The sequence below is a fragment of the Electrophorus electricus genome, chromosome 2 (genome assembly GCF_041902795.1).
Source record: "Electrophorus electricus isolate QZ-2024a chromosome 2, ASM4190279v1, whole genome shotgun sequence".
Classification (NCBI taxonomy): Eukaryota; Metazoa; Chordata; class Actinopteri; order Gymnotiformes; family Gymnotidae; genus Electrophorus; species Electrophorus electricus.
In genome coordinates, this window is record NC_137498.1 from 8,535,685 (window position 1) to 8,557,309 (window position 21,625).

General features: G+C 41.6%; 1 long non-coding RNA gene across 1 annotated transcript; it reads right to left on the minus strand.

The window, feature by feature from the left end:
- Window positions 1-18,133: 18,133 nt before the first annotated feature.
- On the minus strand, window positions 18,134-20,935 carry LOC145660134 (uncharacterized). Its single transcript, XR_014126302.1, has 3 exons — window positions 20,723-20,935; window positions 19,745-19,852; window positions 18,134-18,609 (listed from the first exon to the last, which is right to left on the minus strand). It is a non-coding gene; the product is annotated as an uncharacterized LOC145660134 (long non-coding RNA).
- Window positions 20,936-21,625: the final 690 nt, after the last annotated feature.

Here is a 21,625-nt window from a genome sequence, read left to right on the forward strand (position 1 = left end):
TTGCAAATAAATGTAAACAATCATAAAAGTTGATTTAGTCAATGTTGATGTCAGTTTGACAATAAAAGTGATATATTTGGAGTTTCTGTTACTGTAATTATTTATCCCTGTCCCACTTACCTACAACCAATGGCAGAGGTGCAGGCAAAGGTTTAATGCACATAAAACTTTTAAGAAATGATCTGATTCCAAAGTATGCCTGTAATTTCAATTTAACATGTGTTATGCAAAATCTAGCATGTGTTATGAGAAAATGTGTGACTAGGTTCCTTAGTCATAATATCCTGCTTTCTCAGAGCTTTACCGTTCAGTCAGCCTAACTTTGGGTTTAACCTACTAAATGTGCGGTGCAGAGACTGGATACTTTATGTAACTCACCTATTCTGTCTACATTGCATTCTGGCACTGTTAAAATCACAATGCAAGAGGCAGTATTGGATCCTTTACTGTGATAAACATAAGTAGCCTAATGTAAAAACTACATATGTGATCATGAATGATCAAACATTAGAAACAGAATGTTAAAATATTTAAAATAACAAATTGATTACAATTGGAATAAACATTTAGACAAACTTAAATTTACCTGACAGTTTTATACAAAGTGACTTACAATTATGACTGAGTATAACTTGAGCAATTGAGGGTTAAGGGCCTTGAACCAGCAACCTTTCGATTAAAAAATCAAGTACTTCAACCACTGAGCTACCACTCACAACAATAAAGTACCATAGCATAACGAAATTAAGGCTAAAGAAATTCTAAAGCATGGGGAGTTAATGCTGGGTTGAAGGTCACAGTGCTGGAGCAGAGCTCGTGGCCTGAGGTGGTACATTGGGGGAAACCACTCTCTTGGGCTCTCTCGCTCTCTGTCTCTTGCTGTCTCTCTCTCTCGGGCTCTCTCTCTAGAAACATTTAGATAGTATTTCCTGTGCCATATTTTTGTTATTTATATCATGTGTATAGTTTCATTACAATATCTGTCCTAGTGTAATGTGTATCTAACTGGCTTGTAGTATGTTAATTAACCCTTTGTTGCCTTGAACTTATATGAAACTCGGCTCTTTATGTAGTATTATATAATGTAAAACTACTACCTAACTAGAGTGAAGAACCAACTATTTTTTATGAACTGCTGACACCAGTTTCCTGTAAATGTAACACATTAACATAAACTTGTGAATATTTGTCTAATGAATTTCATCCAAATAATTCAATATTTCATTAATTTTGCGATCTGTATCTTTTACCTGCGTGTATTATGCAGTTTGTGTGTGCGGGCACATTCGGAGCTGTTAGGTGTGTTATGTAGCTTTAATAACAACATCTCTGCAAGAGACCAGAGATGACCACAGGATTTGGTTTACACAAGAACAAAAAATTTATAGATGAGAGTTTGGCCTACAAGTAGGAACATGTTCTGACTTTCTTGGTTAAATGACATAGTCATGACAACTTACTTTGTAGCTCAGTGTATTTCAGTGTATAGCCAGCTACCTGTATGAGGGCATTATAGAATTTATAATTCTAATGAAGCATTTATATACAAAGTCTTGTAATTTTGCTTTCTTTCCAATTTTCTTTTTTCTTAATCTTGTAGCTGGTTTGATTGAGCCTTTAAATTCATAAAGAAATGTATGGAATATCTATGAAGGTAATGAATTCGCTTCTGGTAGCGAGTAATTTCGCTTCACGCCCAATGATCTATAATGGAAGCCTATATATATATATATATATATATATATATATATATATATATATATATATATATATATTAAAGATCAATGTTCGTGCTGAGTTCATCTAGCTGAAACCTTCTAATTAATGCAGTTTGGAAGTGAGAGCTAATATAAAACCAGAGGATGGTGCTGTACTTGCTTCTTTCTGAGAGAAAAAAACAGCTGCAATCTTTTTACTAGTTATTTTTTTCTCATCCGTTAACACAAAGTCACAAAAACCAGATTAACAAGTCAGATAGTGTTAGCTGTTTTCTGTAGTACTACATTACCTCCAAAATTAAACAATATCAAGACCGCCCATAAACACCTGAATTTGCTCCACTCAGGTGAAAAAGGAGTGATGTGGCAGTTAGATGTGACAGACGCTTAAGTCTTCAAAAAGATGGGAACAGGAATCTAATTAGAATGGGAATCTAACTGGATCATCTCTATAAATTTCCATTTCTGTTAGAATGGTTCCTACTCAGACCTTTGCCTGTATAGACACAACACCAAACCCCTCACTAAACACAGACATACTCAATGAGATGAGGTGGAAAACTGAACAAAGACGAGCACTGCAAGAATGTGATCACTAGCATGTGTTGTATGTGGCACTTGCCTTGATATAAAGAATTCTAGTGCTTCCACACTGACGCTCTATCATGGAGTTATACATATATTGTCTGATCTTTCTTTGACTGGTAGAATGGTGTGGCATTAGAGATCAATCAACATTTTATTAGTAATAAAATAAAACACCTTATTTATAGACCAGGCCAGAACACTTTCAATACAGTGTCAGGACAATCATTGTCAAAGTGTTCATTTATAACAGTCATATGGGAGTTTTCATTTCAGCCTCTCCAGCCAGAGTCAAGAACAGGAAAGTATTACATGGTTTGAGGTGTTCACATCTGCTCAGTTTTCCTAGTATCCTCATGTCCCGCAACTGCCCTCAATCCGTGATTGCAACTCCCGTCTTCCCCAGCACAACCTCACCAGATCCTCATCACCAGTTTACTAGTATCACCTGTGTCTCATCTTTGCTACGCTATTTATTCTCTCTGGTTGCATTCAGTCCCTGCTAAGTATTATCGCTGGTCTATCAGCATGTACTGAGCAATTCCCTGGCGTGTGTATATCTGGCCATTACCCTCGCCTCTTTCACTTTACAATTGTTGCTTATTCCGCTACAAATAAAACTCGGCTGTCCGCAAGCGTCTGGCCTGTTCTAAGATGTCACCCCTCACTTGGTAAGCAACAACTAATTGTAACGTGGGAGGAGTGGAGAGCGAACACTCGTGCGAAGTGACGACGCCATAATGAACCAAACTGATTGAATAGAAGAAATAAATAATACGTTTAATAATCGACACAGACTAACAACACAGAATAGAATGAAAAACAAACAGGCTAACAGAAGAATAATATGAGAACAGGGTGAGGGCGAGAAATGAGCAACAAGGGAATAAAACATTAAGGGAAGACTAACGGAGAACAACAATAATGAAACATAACAGTGAGCATAAAGACAGACAAACGGGAACAACACAGAACCGGGCTACATAAGATGCACAAACAATACTGACGACGAAGATACAGAACTAAACAAGGAAAGCAACATGCAGCAGATCGGACTAAACACGGAGAACAAATGAGATCGAACTAGAAATGCAATGATAGCGACCAAACGAGAACTGACCAGAAACCATGAAAGCCACTCTAAGACAAAGACAATGACCGACAAACAAAATACGTAGGGATGGGGTTTTTATAACACTACAATCAGGGATAAACCAGGAACAGCTGGCATGAAAGGGGAGGAGACAGGGAACCATGGAGACGAATGAAAACCCAGAAGTGATTTGGTTGCCTTCACAACGGGGTATGCTCAGGTTTGTGGATGTGACAGTACCCCCCCCCAAAAAAAAACAGGAGTTGGAACAGCAGGACAAGGGACACTAACAGGAACAGAACAGGCCAGATAAGGAGCAGGGACAGGAACCAGACAAGACAAAGGAACAGGAGACTCAAAAGCTGACACAGAATCCAGGGTACCAGGAGCAAGTAAAGAAGCCAAGATGGGTCCAGGAGCAGGTACGAGACCAGGGGTTATGTCACGGATAGGCACGGGGGCAGGGACCGACTGAGGGACTGAAACACAATGGGAAAAGCAGTGGGATCTGAAACATGGCCGGGACAGGGGACGGGTACAGAGACGAGGAAAGGTGAGCAACGCCGGACTTTGGCATGGTTACGGGAACGGGGGCAGGGGCAGAAGTAATGACAGATGAGATTATATTAACCACTACAGACATAGGAACAGGAGCAAAATTTATAACAGGCATGGTTACAGAGACAGGGACAGGCAGGGGTATGCTGAGTCCACGAGGTAGGGCAACAGGTTTAAGTACCGATACACAAACAGGCATGGATACATGAACAGGAACATAGACGAAACCAGGAACAGGATTAGGCAACACAGGAACTGGAGACACTGAAGCACCCAGACATTAATGGGTGCTGGCACAGCAGCCTTAGGGAGCCGAGGAGCGACACCCAGCATAAACAAGGAGTTAGTATGGGTCCAGGAGGTCGACAGAGGGACCTCAAGGGTCACTGGCTCACTACGAGGTATGACTGAGGGAGTCCCAAATAGAGGCACACCTATTGCAGCTACAGGGGCAAAAGTGGCACTGCAGCGAGGTCTGGGGGTGCACCTACAGGCACTGATTTAACACAGGAACAGGTTGAGAGACTTCTTCGGCGGCGAGAACAGGCCAGGCGGACACCACTAGGCCAGGAACGAGATGGGCGGCATCTCTCGCACCAGGGACTGAAAAGGGAACTGAACTGACGGAGTCATCTCTCGCGCCGGGAACAGGCTCGGGATCAAGATGGGCGGTGTCTCTCACGCCGGGAACAGGCTCGGGATCAAGATGGGCGGTGTCTCTCACGCCGGGAACAGGCTCGGGATCAAGATGGGCGGTGTCTCTCACGCCGGGAACAGGCTCGGGATCAAGATGGGCGGTGTCTCTCACGCCGGGAACAGGCTCGGGATCAAGATGGGTTATGAAGGACTTATGAAGACCACTCTTAAGAAACATGTTAATAAATGTGAAATGTAGATTTTGATCAAATATTAAAAAATTGTTACATTGGTACTTAATAACAAACAAACAAAGCTCAAATTGTTACCTAAATGGAGCAACCAGTTTGCTCAGTTACACCTTATAACTATCATTGTTATAAGGATAGTCAATGTCATGAGAACAATGCTAAAAATCATATAATATTAAAGTAAATATTTATTAATCTAACAAGCAAATGTGGTGGAGTCTGACATTAGGGTGTGTTTCTACAGGTTGAGTATTAGAATACAACAGGGAGACAAAACACATCACTGCACACACAGGAGACTCAGTACAGCTACCCTGCAGCTGCACAGACCTACACGCCAAACCTGCACATTTCACCTGGAAGAAATACAGCCCAAACAGTAAAACATGGGAAGTGATCTCCAGTGAGAGTGAAGAGTACAGAAACAGAGTTCAGCTGGATACTGTTCACTCTCCAGGAAATCTCTCTCTACTCATATCACATCTGACTGAGGAAGATGAAGGAGATTACAGTTGTATACATAAGGAATATGAAGAACTATACATCAGACTCACTCCGTATTCTTTGTGCATTGATCACTCACAAATAAACTGAACTTTAGCAAACTAGAGTTACATTATACCTGTAGCACCTGTTACACCTATAGAGCACTCTTAGACTATCAAAGGCTATTATACTGGAGATAGGATGAATGCTACAGATCACTGGAGTAGTGTTTTCTCACTGATGTGGCTTGCTAGGTGTTTGTTTGCAAAAGCACAGCTAAAACAAGTCCAGGGTAAATATACATTTCATCCATTTTTATAGGAGTGTATTTGTGGTTAAAGTGGTCGTGTACTACTAGTGTCACGAATGTAAACCACCCTGAATGTTCCTATACACATTTATAATGGGTCAGTACTGTAGCCAAACTTGCAAACACAAGTAGTACTAAAGCAGTACACCATCTTATGCTAACACATGTTCCTCTCCAGGAATCTCAACAACAGAATTTACATCAAGATTTGATGGCACAACAAGTGCAAAGGCTCCAGCTGACGCTTCCACTACTGACAGTGCAAAGACTCTGACTGACAGTAACATGCATTTACTGCATATCAACATGCTCTCTTAATATCTTAAAAAGCAATTAAAATGCATGCTGTGTAAAAACACAAACACTAACACGCACACACTAACACTAACACAACCTTGCCTCTCACTTCCTCTGAACTGCCACCGTCACAGTATTAGGTTAAGTAGTCTACCCTGTTAATGGCTGAGTGTCTCCTTTGATGAAAGCAGTTTGATCAGGATGGATCAGTGATGGAATAATATGTTCTTATCTAATGACTAATGCTTTGCTATTTTTTTTTTTTTTGTTTTCATATTTATTTCAGTTTCCAAGAGATGATAGGATTTCTACTTAGAGATGTAGATGTAAAAAAGAGCAAAATGATTCCTGTAAGAGTCACAATATTCTGTACACTGTTTCTTAATTTCATCAGTCTTAGTAATGTCCCTACAATTCCTACCTTATGCTGGTCTGAAGTAACTAATTTGCAATTAGTAAGTAATTAGCACCGGTTCCTCTCTACCGGACCGAACCACAGCACAGATTTCAGTGCCACTTAACGGGTCAGGTCGACGAAGAATCAAATTTACTTTATATTCCCTTAACCCGGGTGGACAAGACATGTTTGGAGTCCATATTTCGCTCCTTTAGAACAAAAAGCTGCTAACGTTGCTAACAAACACTGGAAGCCAACAGCAACGATAGCTAATAGGATTTGTAAATAAGTCAGATATCGAGCTACATGTCCTCAAACCTCATCCAGGTCGCTTCCCGGTGACGTGTTTCTTCACTTGTCTAGTTCACAGTGAGTTATACGACACACCGACTAGTCTGGGAGGCATTTATTAACACTTGGATACGGTTTGACCGGCTTGAGAGAAGTTTGATGTATTTACGAAGGCTATATTTGAGTTGCTGTTGACCTCCAATGTTTGTTAGCAACGTTAGCATTTAACAGCTTTTGTTGGTAGATATCTTGGTAGATAGACAGAATCTGGGGTAAGTGGTGAGCTGCTGCTCTCTGCTACTCCCAGATATAAATACCTTTGTGCAAATGAATGTATGAGGATGACAACACCTGTAGAGAGAAGGTAACACTCACCATCAGCAGCGTGGAGCACAAGGAGCAGATAAACACACACCTGCATTCTTACTGAGTTACACACACACTACACACAGCTACAGCAGGACTGCTGATACACACCGTACACACGCTTCAATACACTCTACTGAATGACTTCACAAGAACACTTATAGTGGAGAGGAAGTGTATTCAGATGAAACTCTGACAAACTAACCACAACACACACACACACACCAAATATAGAGATGCGATAGGTTTTGTAAGATGGCATGTGATATCTCCTCTTTCTTCCTTATCATTCAGTGATCTATCAGATATTCTCACATTGTCAGTGAGGACGGTCTCATTCTTAGTTAAGTGGCTCCGTCCTTTGTCATAGAGACACGATGTAGAAGCTCAGGGGGTGAGACCCAACATAACCTCCCTCACTGCTGTTTGGTCAGTTCATTTCACTACGAGACCCAAAGTACTTCAGAGGCTTATTAATGAAAATAGTGTAACGCTTCTTTCCTGGAGTGAGGAACAGGTGCTATGGGGTAACTGCGATGTGTGGAGTTAACATGGAGTGACACACACACTGGTGTGGGCAATCTGAAAGACTTTTATTCTCTCCTGGACCACATCAAGCCAGGTCACACGGCTATCATCATTCTACTTATACGTAAAGGAAACAGTAAAAAGCACCGTACAGCGTTACCAAAGAAAAAGGAGTGTTGAGAAGGCGAGCAGAAAGGTGACGGTTCTCACCATTATGAGAAATAATGATGTTTCTGGGGGCCACAATGACTGGATTTAGAACCTCTTTGCTAGCTGAACTGTTTAAAAAGAAACACATGTGGTCTGAGCGAGCTGTTAATCGTGGTTTTGGTCCTTGTGGTTTTAACCAGCAGTTTTTACTATTAAGTGTAACAGCTCATAGCAAAGGCAGAGTCTAATTATAACTGATCACCCAGGCTCTGTTTAACTGGCTTGTCAAATATCTTTCAAATACATAATAAATAAAATAATACAAATATTTACACTTTATTACAAGAAAAAAGGATTTGTGGTGGAGGGGACATAAACATCCATAGTTTGAAACACCATTCATTACCAAAAAACAACCCACTCTACTGCTGATTTTGTGTATTTATGCTGCATGATGTTTGCTGTATTTATGTATTTTGTGTTTATAAAGTGTCATGGCTACACTATAAGTAATGTATTCAGTTTTTGTCCACCAGTAGACTGGCTGTGTTACATGGCTGCTTTAACGGCAAGTTGTCAACAAGGAGGCTTTTTCAGCCTTCTGGTGGTTTCTCAAGCCGCCTCTTTTTTCTCCCACAGACACCCCCACACTGAAACCACAACATGCATGTCTAGTTCACAGAGGCACCAGGGGCCCTGTGGGCTCTGTGAAACTACACAATGAAAAAAACAGACCTCAGGTGTTTTCAGGACTCAGAGTTCAGAGTTCAGATGGGTACTGCTCACTCTCCAGGAAACCTCTCTACTCATATCACACCTGACTGAAGAGGATGAGGGATACTTCAGGTGTTTTATTAATAGGAGTGAATACACAGACATGCAACTCACTGTTAGAGGTAAAAGGCATCAGATCTCTATTTCTACTGACTTAACAAAACTCATTTTATACTAACCTGTATGTTGCTTTTTTACACATGCATTGCAAATGTCTTTGCCATCTCCTTGTAGGTCAACACTATTAACATTCTAAAGATCACCATGGAGTTGTACTTCTTAAACACATGATTATTATGATTACATGACAGTTTATTTGAACTGTGTGTCTTTAATGATCTGCTTTGGTTCCTGTGTGTTCCACTGACTGCACATCCACAGCTGGACAGACAAATCTACAGGGTCATGTGGGAGGGTGTGTACTACTGCCCTGCTCCAGGACTGGACTACAGACCAAAGCACACACTCTTAAATTGACCTTCAGAGACAAAGAAATCTACCCCACTGACCAGACTCAGCATTACACAGGCAGAGTTCAGCAGCTCAGTGATTCTCCAGGAAATGTCTTTCTACTCATATCACAGCTGACTGAGGAGGATAAAGGAGTGTATGTGTATTCCATCAACAGTAATCCCATCAGGAGAGTGCTACTTGATATTACAGGTATAAGAGACTTTGGCAGTTTTAATTTCGTCCACATGTAGCTTTGAGTTTAACAGAGATGTTACTCAATTCCCCCCCGTAGCCAGTCTAAGTCCAGACTAGACCACTACCTTCAACCACAGCATCATATCAAAGGCTTACTGGAACACACAGCACAGAGACCCCAGATAAAGGTAAGAGGTCATGGTTCTCATTAGATGTGTAGATATTACAGGTAAATTAACTACAGTTTTCATTAGTCCACAAGCAGTTTTGAGCTGTACTGAGATTTTAACTAGATCTCTCTCTCTCTCTCCATTTAAGAACCATTTAAGAATATGTTAATATTATATTTACCTGACACTTTTATCCAAAGCAACTTACAATTATGACTGAGTACAACTAGAGCAATTGAGGGTTAAGGGCATGGCTCAGGGGCCCAGCAGTGGTAACTTGGCAGTGTTGGGGCTTGAAACCACAATCTTCCAATTACAAGGCAAGCCCTTAACCACAGAGCTACCACTGCCCCTATTTCCTGTTTTTTACTCATCAGATGTTGTGTGTAGCATATTCTAACTGAATTGAGGGACATTTCCTGATAGAATACTTCACACAGTGAGATTGCTGCGTGGTTTTGTTGCAAAGTCATGCAGGAAATGTATGCTGAGTTTATGTGAACAGTACCCAATCTTTAAAGACAGTGAGCATTACAGCATGAATCAAACCAAACCAACCAAACCAAACCAAAGATTATCCTGTAGTAAGAAATGCAGGACTCTGATCACGTAACTCTCATCCCAGGTATGAAATCTTCTCTCCTTCCAGAGGTTCCACTTAAAACTACAAAATCTACTCCAGTGATCACTGGCCAGACAAGACCAGTAACCACATCCTCTCAAAGGCCTGCTGGCAGACACAGTGAGGACAGCACAGGGGCCCCTGCTGAAGGTAAGAATACTCTTATGTTTTCTTATTAACATCATAAAACACATGTGCTAAAACACACACACACACACACACACACACACACACACACACACACACACAGAGTGCATTGTACGTGCACCATCAGAAACAGGATGCAGTCCTCTCTCTCTCTCTCATTCTTTCTCTCTCTTATGCAAACACGTAGAGACACAACTGAGTTGTATTTCTATCTTGTATTACTATCCTATACCCACTGATGTGTGTATTGTTATTGTAATTAAATAATGTCTTTACCTACACAGATTCAAAGCAATACAAAAACACACAAATATGTAAACATGTAAACCCCCCTTATTGGTTTGATTATACTCAGAAGTGTCCACTCACTCAACCATGACTTACATCACCATTCCAGTTCTGCTGCTACTGTTAGGATACAGAGTTCAAGTTCAATTTATTTGTCAAATACGTAGTCATACACAGTATAACTCGCAGTGAAATGGTTGAGAGTGCTCTGTCCAAACTGAGGAAAAAGAAAACGGGTGCATAGAGAAATATATATTCTATATATCTACAAAAATATATTAACAATGTATGTACAATATATGTATATTATGATTATATACACAATGTACAATGTATATGGTTGTGTATATATATATGTACACAATGTACAGAATGTACAGATCCATTTTGTAAAATGGCATATTTACAGTTTTTATGTTACATGGTGGTAATAAAATATCTATATATATACAGTTATGCTACATGGTGGTGGTGGTCCCTACAGTTTATCAGTTTCCCTGATTCAGGGCCCGAATGGCCTGTGGGAAGAAGCTCCTCTTCAGTCTCTCTGTCTTGGTCTTCGGGGAGCGAAAGTGCCTCCCTGACCTCAACAGAGAGAAGAGCCTATTGTTGGGATGGGTGGGGTCCTTCACAATCCTCCTGGCCTTGGTCTGGCACCGCTTGTAGTAGATGGTCTGCAGGTCAGTAAGTTCTGTGTGAGTGATGCGCTCTGCTGAACGCACTACCCTTTGGAGTGCTTGTCTGTCCTGCTTGGTGCTATTCCCAAACCAGACTGTGATGTTCCCCGTGAGGATGCTCTCGATAGTGCAGGTGTAGAAGTTCGGCAGTACCTTGGAGGGCAGTCTGAAGTCTCTTAGGCATCTGAGGTGGTAAACACGCTAACGAGCCTTCTTTGCCAGTGAGTTGGTATGGCGGGACCAGGACAGGTCCTGCGAGATGTGAACACCAAGGTACCTGAAACTCTCTCCACCGTGGTTCCACTGATCCTCACAGGTTGGTAGTGCCACTCCTGCTTCTTGCTGCAATCCACGATCAGCTCCTTTGTCTTACTTACATTTAGGAGGAGATTATTTTCCTGGCACGAATTTTCCAGGTGTTTAATCTCCTCCAGGTAGGCCCTCTCATCGTTGTCTGAGATCAGGCCCATGACAATGGTGTCGTCAGCAAACTTGACAATGATGGTGGAGCTGGAAGTGGCTGTGCAGTCGTAGGTGTACAGTGAGTAGAGCAGGGGGCTTAGGACACAACCCTGAGGAGTGCCAGTGCTGAGTGTGAGGGTGGATGAGGCACAGTTGCCCACTCGTACCGATTGTGGTCTGTCTGTTAGGAAGTTGGAGATCCAGTCACACAGGGATGTATGCAGTCCTAGATCCTCCAACTTAGTAGTAAGTAGGGAGGGGATGATAGTGTTAAATGCTGAACTGTAGTCGACAAACAGCATTTTAACATTATTTCCTCTCCCTTCGTCCAGGTGGGTCAGTGTGGTGTGGAGTAGATGTGCAATTGCATCATCAGTGGAGCAGTTGTGGAAGTATGCAAACTGCAGTGGGTCCATGGAGGCTGGCAGTGAAGATGTGATGAAGTCTCTGACTAGCTTTTCAAAGCACTTCATCACGACTGATGTAAGGGCAACAGGGCGGTAGTCATTGAGGTCGGAGGGTCGAGGTTTCTTCGGGACGGGGACGATGGTGGATCGCTTGAAGCTGGACGGGACGATACCGAGCGTCAGGGAGAGATTGAAGATGTCTGTGAATACCGGGGCTAGCTGTTCTGCGCAGGCTTTGAGGACCCTCCCGCAGATACCGTCTGGTCCCTCCACCTTCCTGGTATTCACCCTTTTAAACACTCTCCTCACGTCACTCTCCGTGATGATGAGAGGGTGCTGTTCTATGGTGGGCTCTGCGCATGCACCGTTGGCTGCGCCAATAGTACCATTAGCACTAGCGCTGTTAGTATTGGCGATGCTAGCATTAGCGCTGTTAACGTTAGCGCGGATTGCATTAGCGCTGCTAGATGTAGCCTCGAAGTGAGCGAAGAGGAGTCATTTAGTGGAGATACAGAGGTAAACACACATGGTCATTAACACAAATATACACACATGTACAAATACACACACAAGCCATGATCTGTTTGTCTCACTCTGTCTGGTTTCATTCTGAAGTTTATAAACGAAGACAGAAGGGGAGCAGAGCTGGACAAGCAGAGGGAGGAGAGAACAGCAGACACAGGTGATCACACATCTCATCTCCTCTAATAAGACAGAGAACACACTCTACAGGACGAGAGAACAGCAGACACAGGTGATCACACATCTCATCTCCTCTAATAAAACAGAGAACACACTCTACAGGACGAGAGAACAGCAGACAGGTGATCACACATCTCATCTCCTCTAATAAGACAGAGAACACACTCTACAGGGGGAGAGAGCAGCAGACACACTCCAAATATACTCCAAAATTTAATTTTACATATTCTTCTCTTGTATTGTCTTTGTTGCTTTGATAAGCTTAATTTCAAATTTTCAAGTAACTAAATAAGTAATTATAAATAAAGTCTCATATGAAAATGCATTGAGTCCTCTTGTGTTTCATGTCCAATACCTTTTAAAAACATAGTGGGTTTACATCATCAACCTTTAAAAAGAAGTTTAAAAATACATTAGGGACAGACGGTAGCTTGTAAGGCTGATAGAAGAGAGAGGTGCCATTTGTGGTCTGGGTGTTTGTTGTGGCTTTAGTTGTCATGGTTTCACACAGTGAGCAACAAAGGTCTGAGGCCTGCTGCTGTAAACATGCACTAAAGTTAGGTGAAGGCTACATGGTGTTTTCAATGGCAAATCCACACTCACTCTATAATGTTGTATAAGAACAGGCATGATGTATGTTTGAGTTAATACTGATGGATGAGGGAATGGCTTATGTTAACAGTAGTGGTTCACTGAGAGAGACGTTATCACTGGTGGGATGAGTTTGGTCAGTTCCGATATAAGGGGTCTTCTTGTCAGGATCTAAAGCATGGCACTGGCTGTGGTTTTGCACATGTCAAAACAGTTGCTGATAAATGTTAAATATAGAAGAGCTCTGACCAAGCTGATGTGAACTTGTCTCCTCTGTAATGGGGCGACACTGTGGGTGTTTCCAGTGAAGTTGTGCACAGAGTATTCTGTAGTCAGTGGTAGTGGGTCTCAGTGAAGAGCTGTCAGTGTTTCTTACTGAGAATGCTTGTGAGATTTAATTTTCTCTCCACTTTGTTTTATTCACAAAAGGTGACTTTGCAAAAAATGTTTTTGGTCACACACACACACGTTCATATATAATTAATGAGGTTCTGACTGGGTCATCACCTCTTATTTAATCTAATTTAATGAGCAATGAGAGAATAGTAGAACAAACCAACACACATGAAAGCTGTGGTTGAAAATCAGGGTTATTCCACTAAATATTGATTTTGGAATTATTATTTTTATTAGTGTTGTTTAAAATTTAATGTAAACTTGTTTTCCTTGCATTTTTGAGGTCTGTAAACATTGCATCATTTTTGTTATTTTGACCAGATGTTATGTTCTGCAAATGACAATATTTGTCAAAATATTGGAAATTTGGGAAAAATGTGTGAACCCCTAGCAAAGCATGCTTATGGACTACCAGCGAAAACCTGTGTGTGCTTTTTAGCCTGTCAATCTAAACGGAGAAAACACAGTGAGAGTAGGAAACAGGTTTGTGCAGGAAACAGCTCCACCCTGTGGCCACACCATGCATGTGCATGTCACAGGGACAGCAGCTGGGTTAGGGTGGGTGTTTGCGCTGTGAAGTTATAACAGAGTAACAGCAAGTCTTCTCAGGACACACGTGGCACTGTGTTTGGTTTTGTGAGACTAATAAAAAAAACTGCTGATGACAACATTAAAGAACAGAAGAGCTCTGGCCAACCTCATTTGTTCTCAGTTCCTCTCTGCTGGGTGGACATTAGGGTCTGGTGGACTGAAGTAATGCTGTGAGACTTCTGGAGTCAGTGTGTGTTCACAGTAGTAATGGTGTTCAGGGTGTAGAATTGTTAGTGTGTGCTGGGAGGTCAGTAGTGTTTTCACAGTGACAATGTTTCTCAGTTTGTGTTTTCACTGTACTCAATGAAGGTGAGTGTGAAATTCTCTTTTAATGTTGAGTGACATGAAACAGTCCATTTATATTTGAATCTAAAAATGTTATTAAAGTGAGTTAAACCATTCTAGATTTATTTGGGCGAATTAGAACCAGAACGTGGCTAGTCTTAACGAATGAAACATATGATTAAAATCTTTGTTCTTTATCTTTGGAATGTATTGTTACCAACTAACCATGTCTTTGAAAGTGGGATCACAGATGATTTTGTCTAATTAGACTTCATAGTGTATTTGTATAAAGACAAAGAGAATATTTATTTTTTTTGTTATTCACCAGTGTTCTAATCTTATTTTAACTGTTCAAAACTCTTAAAAGACGAGCATCTTTACAAGCAGAATAAGTTAAGGCTACACCTGAAATGTTAGTCTGTTACCGATGAGGAACTGAGGGTACTTAGTAAGTCGGATAAAGTGGCTCTACTGCCTCCTGCTTATTAACTGGAGCTACGTCTTTCCAATTAAATGTTATCCTCCTCTGCTAAAGACTAACAGAAGAGCACTCTAGTACAGAATGCAAACAGACAAAGTCTTTGCATATAGTAAGGATTATTTAAGGGAGTAAATCAAAAAGTCAAAATATATTATTTCAGAAAATGAAAAGACAGGTTGGGGAAAATAAAGGCAAAAAGAAATACAAAATAAATTGGTAAAAAGAGCTGGAAAAAGTTAAAGAGTAGGGCTAATTTTGTTGGAGCGTTTGGCACAGGACAAGGTGCTTTTTATACCCTGCCATGCTTGTCTGAAGAGGCATACTCTCTTCCATTTCTTGCATTCTGAGCCTTTATATCTGAAACAAAAGTAGAATTTTTAAACTGTGTTTATGGAGTGGATGTATGTAAACTCTTATTATTGATGTGGTGCTTTGATGTTACTCACAAGCTGGGGTGCTCTCCACTTTGGGTGCCTGAGAATCATTAAGATTGCGTTTGGCCAGTTGTCGAACAAAGTGCAATCAATTATGTCATTTGACATAAATCACAAAGGGGGACACCATTTCGGGGACTGGATGACAACCATTGGTCATATAAAACCTTCAAATGGACCACACACTGTGCGTCCAAAAAGTAATGCATTAGGGCAGAACCCCAAAGACTCAAATTGTCACAGATAGGAAAAATGAGCAGAGGAACACCTTCCTCCCAATCGTTATCATACTCAGCACAGTAAGACCTCAACATATTTTTGAAAGTCTGATGGAACCTTTCCAATGCACCCTGAGAGTCGGGGTGATATGCACTGGAGAAGTGGTGTTAGATATTTAACTCACATTTTACTTGGGCAAATAGGTTTGAGGTGAAATTAGTCCCTCTGTCAGATTGGATACATTTAGGTAGGCCAAAAGGTAGTACAGAACTTAAATCAATGCTTTAGATTTATGTGAACGAAGGGGGAATCGCTTCTGGGTACGTAGTGGTGGTGCACATTAACGTCAACAAGTAACGATGTCCTGCCCATGTCTGTGGCAGGGGACCTACCCAATCTATGAGAACTCATTCAAAGGGTTCACCCACCACAGGAATTGGAACCAAAGGTGCAGGGGGAATAACCTGGTTTGGTTTCCCAACAAGCTGGCATGTATTACAAGACGGACAGTAATTCACTGCATCTTTTCGGATTGATGGTCAAAAGAAATGTCTCAAAATCCGCTGTGTGGTCTTTTGCACACCCAGATGACCTGACAATGGGTGATCATGTGCTAAAAACAAGATATGGGCACGGTATTTAGCTGGTACCACTATTTGCGTCACTGTGTTCCACTCTTCACTAGGGTGAGTCGAAAACCACTTCCGCATTAACACTTCGTTTTCAAGGTAATACTCACTGGTATATCCTGTAGCTTTTTCTCCTTGTTTATCTATGAGGGTGAAGCAATGTAAAAGGGTGCTTTCTTCTCTCTGAGTCACAGCCAGCTCCTTTTGTGACATGAGATCGGGCATCTCAGGATCAGGAACAATGGGCACAACCTTTTCTTTAGGTGCTGCAAACACAGGTGCATCATCACCTACTGGCACATCACACATGAATGTTCCTTTCAGGGGAAGCACATCACCAAGTTTCCGTGCCTGATCACAGGTCAAAACACAAGTAGGAAATGTGCTTAATGCCTCTTGTGTAGACTCACTTAGCTCTACAGGATTCTCTATTACCTCAGGCACAGGGAACACCATATCAGTGGTCATGTCATTACCTAAAATGAATGATACACCACGGACGGGCAGTTCAGATTGTACCGCCACTTTAGCTGGCCCTGACACTTGAGCATAGGTACAGATTATGTACAGGGAGCCTCATAATATTTAGTTCTACACCCTGCACAAACACATCGTTAACACTATATGTGTTAATTTTGTGAGTTAGAACATTCATCTGCCATAGTAGCAGCAGAAGGTACTGTACTTGCTTTCTGTTCATTCAAGTAAACAACTGTTTCTGGGAGACAATTTTTAAACTCAAGTAACATCAGCTCTTTTAGCTGGTCGAATGTTTTTCACACTACTTGCACTACACCACTTCTCAAATAAAAAGGTTTCTCTCTTGCAAACTCTATGTGTCTGGTTGGGGGATTTTCTCAAACACCGAAAATTCTGCCTATAGGCTTCTGGCACTAACTCAAGCATACAGTAAAATCGCAGTTAAAGCTCTGCTCTAAAGTTAATGAGCACTCTTGCACTTTTCCTACTAACTTGCACTGGAGCATGAGTGGCCAAAGATCCTTAGGCCAAATTAATGCTGTGGCAATACATTAAAACACAGAAAAATATGCATCTACCTCCATCCCGAAATGCTTGTACTAAACTTCTGCCGGCTGATGTTAAATCCATGTGCCACCTGTGTAGTGAATACAGGAGTAGTGAGTGATCTTGGCAGGCGTGATTTTGGTACCTGGGTACTGCCGTTAGCCGAGCCATCCGAGGAATAGGACCCTCCGGACCCATGCTCTGCCTCCGGATCGCAGCCTCCTTATCTGCCTTTTCTACCTCAAGCTGTAAGGCCTGCACCCTCAGTAACTCTGTCTCATGTTCCTGCCTCTTGATTTCCAGCATCTGGTCACCACCAAGAAACTGGATGACCTGAGGCTCTATGCGTGAGTTGACCACAAAGTCGCCTCTTGTTTCCACCACTGACATGCCCTGTGTCAGGTTCACCACAACACCAACAGGACCACCTCGTTCTGTCAAAACTCCGTCTTGTACTAAGCAGGCCTCTAAGACTTCTTTGATTTCCCATTTTGTGGCTGAACAGGTCACCACAACATCAAATAAATTTGTTAGTAGTAACAGGTCTGCCTTTCTAGACAGATCAAACTGCTCCAGGGTAGGACAAAGAGTAAAACCAGACTAATCAAAACTCACAATCCTAACACAAGTGCTCCCAACACACTATGGCAAAACCCAAACTACACACAACCACACAGTCACCCCACCAACAAAAGAACACCACCAACCAGCACAGAAAACCCACCAAAACACACAAAGGGCAAAGAAAAAAAGGAACAAAGGACCCAATTATGCCCCAATTATGTTACAACCCTGTCTAGTCTGGGAGGCCGTAACACAGGGTCGAGTATTACAACAGTAGAAATGAGCAACAGGATGAATAACCAGACAAAGTTGACAGCAAAGATCTAGTGAAGTTACAAGCTTTAGCTGTTTAAAGACAAGAAACTGGTGTAATCACATCAGTAGTGACCAAGGCCAACACAACAAAACCACACTAGAAACAAAACAGCAACTGACTAAGCTAACAAAAGAAACTTACAATGACTACACTGTGTGAAACAAAGATAAACCCACACCCAAACAAAAGGGCAGCCACTCCCTACCACCAGTGTGTAACTATATACGGGACAATATATATATAAGACACAAGAACATATAGTAACAAGCCATCAAACAAGGGGCAAATCCAGTCATACACATAAAGTCTAGCAAACACAAGCTCAAAATGTAGCAACAAGTCAGGAGCAGGAGGAGGAGGAGGAGCAGGAGGAGGAGGAGCAGGAGGAGCAGGAGGAGGAAACTCTTCTCCAATGAGCCCTAATTCAAACATTTTGTCTCTTCCTCTTCCTTTTATATTGTCCTCTGCTCACCGGAAAACCTGGTGTGGATTAGGATAGAGGCAGAGGCAAAACCTGTAACACAGAATGCAGACATACAGGTGGACATAACAGGTGGATAATTATTGATTGATATAGATCTTGAACTCTCTTGATTTATCTAGAGTAGTGGTCATTGCATTTGCTTTCCAGGTTACAGGTCCCATCTTATATACTGTGCAGAAGCATTTCTCTTTCATCCATTTTTGGTGTTTACTGTATAAAATGGTTGGAACAAAAGGAAGCATGGGCAGGCGAGGCTAAAGAACTGCACAGGGAAATCAACTTAAACTCACCATCATGGAACTGCAGCTGAGCTGCTTTTTAACTGTATTCAAAATGTTAAAAGAAGGCAATACTGTTCATGACTTCAAAGTACAACTGAGAGGAGTGAGGTTCTGAGGACAACTATTGGGACTGCAATGAAAGAGATCTTCGGTTTTTATGGCCTTAAGCAGTGAAGATCTCACATGTACCTGCTACATAAGTTTAGAAAGCAAGAACAGAATCTACCATTTTCCAGGACCACCAGTTTGGACTGATGTGTATCTCGGACTAGAGGGTTCCCTTTCAGCTAAATGGCTCTCCAGCCATTCGAACGAGCACTCAGAGACTTTGATCACAATCTGAAGGGCCATGGGGCCTGCAAAGATGCTGAAAGATTCATATGCTGCATTACTTCTTATTCTTTTGTTTGTTTGTTTGTTTTTAATAAACAACACAAGGATGCAGATTTATTCCTCAATGAGAAAGTAAACGCATGCGCACACAGACACACACACACACACGTACAAAACTAGAATTACACACCACACTCATCTTCTATCTAGCAGCTTTTGTGTCAACATATTTTCTTAATTCAGACATTATAGTGCAAAACGTCTTGTATCCTTTTACATTAATAGTGTACAGTATTCTACAACAGTAATATTAGTCTAACAGTATTACAGTTACATTAGCCCTGGTGCACATATGCAATTTTATGCCAATATTAAATTTTCTTTCTTTGTTCAAATAAAACCCCAAGGCTCATTTGCAGTGCAGCAGACAGCACGGAAAATTCCAGACTTTTCCCTGCTAGTAATGCCATTTTCCAGATGCTTGTCTCATCCTCTCTCTGCCACGGCAACCCTTAAATAGGCCCAGATAAGATAAGATAGAGCTCAGCCACCTCTTATCCATCCTATAATTGCCGCATTTGCCCATCAGCGCTGGAGGCTCTGGCTTTTAGCCACGGTAGCTTCTTCCTGCCAGAAGCTCCAGCTTCCTGTCTGTTGACCTGAGAAAACAAGGAAAATTAATGCAAATTTCAAGAAAGCATTTGTTACCATTGCGAGTTCCAGATTGAAACCAGTTTTGTTTGTTGGGTTTTTTTTATTTACAGAGAGTTTAGTCAAAAATATTTGCTCCATTAGTCAAAAATATTTTCCTATGTTTTTGTCTCTGGGTCTCTCTCTCTCTCTCTCTGTTTTGCACAGGTGCTGATGGCAAAATCGATATTGAAAGATGATCGCTCTTGGCCAGTGCAGGCCAAAGAAAAAAAAAACAAGTTACTCGAAGCCTCGATCCATCTCCGCTGCCACGGCCATGGCATTTATCAGCCTCACATTAAAAAAAACAAAAAACGAGGCTAGAAAAACAGACACGAATAACCGAGCTGGCCGTGCGGGTGTGGTTTGTATCTCTGCCAGAGAAGCAAGGCGGCATACAGGCGAACTCGTTAACGCATTTTGCAGCAATTTCCCCCAAGCGAGAGCGCGATAGATAAGTAAATAAATAAATGAAGATAAATAAATAAAGAGAAAACGTTAGCGCATTTGTCAGTGCCTCGCCTTAAGAACGCAAACGGCGGTTCAGATGTCCTACGGTGTCACATAAGCGCCAGCATAAAATTACATTTGTTTTTTTTTTTATTCGATGGAATAAAAAAACTTGCACTCGGCAGTTTAGTATTTTAGTATTTATGTACTGACCCGTACTTGGTCTAATACTACAGGATCCATTCTTTGAATGATTTGGTGATTTGGGACAATTCCAGCAAGCATTTAGCCTCAGAAGAATGCCGGGAGAAAACCTTTTACCTGGATATGGAATGTTATTAGATTAAGCTCTTAGGAAAGATATTTTATGATAATCAAAAAGGTCTTACATATTTAGTAGCAGCTGGGGCCGTTAAGAAGAGCAGAGACGTCGACCTCGACCGAGTCCCCCTCAGAAATATTATGATCCATAAGTTATTCCATAAGTTATTATGTTAAGTTATTAGCTGTATTACATTCAGGGGTACAACGACCCCATAATTACAGAATCGAACCAGAATCGAACAAATCTAAGAACAGTCGACTGTTCGGCTTTATAGCCCACTGAGAGAGGTTTTGTTTTTTGTTTTTTTTCCATCAAAGCAGCAGAGATGCCTGCGTTTTTCCTGCCAGCAGGGGCGCCAAACACACGCTCCAGTGCCGGGACGTCCCTGCTGGTGTGCTGCGGTGCTTCCTGCGAGCTCATAACCCCTCCCTCTCTTTTTCTCTGTCCCTCGCCAACCCCCTTCTCACTTTAATAAGTCACTTGAGAAGTGAAAAGAAAGGAAAATACATAAATTATAATAAGAAGAGGAGGAAATAATACATAAATACATAAAGGTGTTTACAAACAGGGCAATACAGTGTGTGTGTGTGTGTGTGTGTATGTTTGCGTGTGTGTGTATGTGTGTGTGTGTGTGTTTGTGCGCGTGCGCGTGTGTGTGTGTGTGCTGTGTTTGGATGTTGTAAAGGCAGATATATATCGCACAGCTAAACGACGGGCGGTTTGTCAGTGTTTGGCAGACACTTAAAGTTGGAGTGTATCATTTCACACTTTGTTAAGTACATTTGACATATCAGGTCAAATATTTCATACTCAGAGAGGAAGTGTAGCTCTTTCTCTACAGTGTCTTTGTTGCACTGCTGGCAGAGTTTCTGCTCTCTGGGTAGAGAGCTCTAATATCTATCTCTCTCTCTCTCTCTCTCTCTCTCTCTCTCTTTCTCTCTCTCTCTCTCTCTCTCTCTCGTTGTCC